Genomic DNA, 2,637 nt, shown 5'->3' with positions numbered 1-2,637 from the left:
TCTACTCTTGTTCTTTATTCTTTCTTGCTTTATAACATCACATGCATTATTCCTTAAAGCAACTTTTAACACTCTTCCTTGATTTAGGAACTTTAATAATTTGGCCTTCTGTCTTGGAATCTCCATACTTGATAATCGAAAGTGACCTTACGAATAAATCTACAAATTCATCTTTTGGCTTGTAGTGAAGTTAATTCACTTCTCATTTTGAATGCAATCCTTGACTACTAAATCCTTCTGGCATGACTTCCTGCTTTGATTGCATCTTAAATTTTAATTTACCTATTTTTTTTCCTGAAATATAGATAACTCCTCCATTGCTTCAATTCCTTTAGAAACATTGAAATCTCTTTTAAATCTAAGAGGTTCACATATTGCTTGTATTTTTCAATTAGAGGATCATCTTCTAATTTTTTTCAGCCAATGAACTTTTTCTTGTTCTACAGAAACATCTTCCATTAGATCAAACGAGAAATGTTTACCTCTTATCTTAATGTTTAAAATTTCTTTTTGAGCACCATCATTGATGAAGCAATGTTTAACCTCAAAGGATACTTTATATCCTTTTTCTACCAACTAAAAAATACTCAACAAGTTTTGATCAATATCAGGTACATAAACAATATCGGAAATTGCTTTATTACCTGAACTTATTTTGATGACAACAGTTCCTTTTTCTTCAACAAGAATTTGGTTACCGTTACCGATTCTAACTTTGGATATTTTAGTAAGCTTTAATTCTGTAAACAAACTCTTGTTATAAGTCATGTGGTTGGTGCAATCACTGTCAATCAACCTAAAATTTGTTGAAACCTTACCTGAGATACATATTGTAACAAAAATATGATCTTCTTCTTCTTCTTCATTGACCACACGTGCATCTGCTGCATGGTTCTCAAATTTGCTCTTGTAAATAACTATTTCATGGTCAAGTTGATTGCACTTGTTGTATTTTGCGTCTGGCCTTTTCCAACATCTGTATGGTAGATGACCTATTTTTTCACAGTGCTCACAAGGTGGGTAATTTTTTATATTTTATACCCCTTTTTTAAGTTTTATGGTTGGTTATTAAGGCTCCTTCAACCATACCATCATGTCTCATAAGTTTCCTTTGTTCCATTGCCTGAAAAGTATTTAACAACTCTGCCAAGGTAATTTTGGATAGATCTTGTGTATTTTCAAAGGTAGTTATACATGCTTCATATCTTTCGAACACTGTAACAAGAATTTTTTCAATAATTCTTGAATCTTTAAATTCAGTGCCTAGTAATCTTATCTTGTTAACAATGCCAAGTCATCTGTCCGAGTATTCTTTGACTATTTCTGAGTCTTTCATTCTCTGTAACTTGAACTTTCTTATTAAATTCAGTACTTACATTCTCAAATTCTTTTATCTCCGGCATATTCTTTCTTCAGATAATCCCAAGTTTCTTTTGGTGATGTGAGAGACATAATTCTAGTAAAAATAATTGTTGAAACAGAAGAAAACAGAGTTGCCTTCGCCTTGGACTTCATGGTTTTCTTTTCCTTGTGACTCTTGATTTGGGCTATGGTGGGATTATTTGGCAGGGTATTAATTTCATAGTCCTCTTCCAAAGCTTCCCATAGATCAAGAGTCTTCGAGTAAGTTTTCATTCTCACAGCCCATAATTGATAATTTTCACCATAATAAACGGATGGAATCCTTCACAAAAAACTATTTTTAGAATCCATCTCTTCACTCACAGGTTCCTCAAGAAAAATAGCTCTAAATACCAATTGTTGGTTTTAATAAAGTTTAAAACTGAAAATCGAGATGAGTTAGAAGAGAAGAGATGCAGAGAAGTTTATTTTTCTTCTTTGGTACAAGCTATTAATTTTATTGATCATCTATTCATCCTTAAATAGTGCTATTACAACTAAAAATAGATTAAACTTACCATAAAAAAAAATCTATTTGCTACCAAAAATAATAATTAAGTTGTCTACTACAATAAATAGGAATCTCAATTTGATTAGGAGTTATGTATAAAAAAGTTGGAGAAAAATAAAAAATAAATCACGTGGATGAGAAAGTGTTTTTCCTTATCTATAACCCTTTGTCGCTCTACTAAAATTTATCCGCTGTAAAAAAGTCTTATCTCCTTCACCTCTCCTTTCATTTATCATTCCTTTCAATCAGAAATATCTGTAAAAAATCCTAATCCTTTGATTTTTCTTGTTTTGTATTTGAAAATTATAAAAAACAGTGAATGACCGTTTTAAGTGTCGTCAAATACAAACACAGGAGTAAAACCTAAAGTGGACCTCCTTGTGCTGAACTTGGAGAAAGTTGACCTGATTGTATTATTTTCGTCCAAATATGACCATGAACATCCATAGAGTTATTTGTTCTTCTTCATGGGTGGCTATATATCCTACATTATATTTCCTGAGCTGAGTTTGTGTTATTATAAATCCTTCTTTGTTTGGGATACCAAACTAGCTCACAGATTACCTGATTGTATATATATTTTACTTGAGTTATCTATTAATTATTAATTCTTTCATGTTTTTTTTTGTTCTCTTGTTTTGGATCACAGGGTGGGTCTGAGAATGGCAAAACTCCTTGAGAAGGAGTAAGCATGTTGATGTATTGCCAGAAATTTGGATTGGCAA

The sequence above is a fragment of the Capsicum annuum genome, chromosome 6 (assembly GCF_002878395.1).
Source record: "Capsicum annuum cultivar UCD-10X-F1 chromosome 6, UCD10Xv1.1, whole genome shotgun sequence".
Lineage (NCBI taxonomy): Eukaryota > Viridiplantae > Streptophyta > Magnoliopsida > Solanales > Solanaceae > Capsicum > Capsicum annuum.
Note: the sequence above shows the minus strand (reverse complement) of the source record.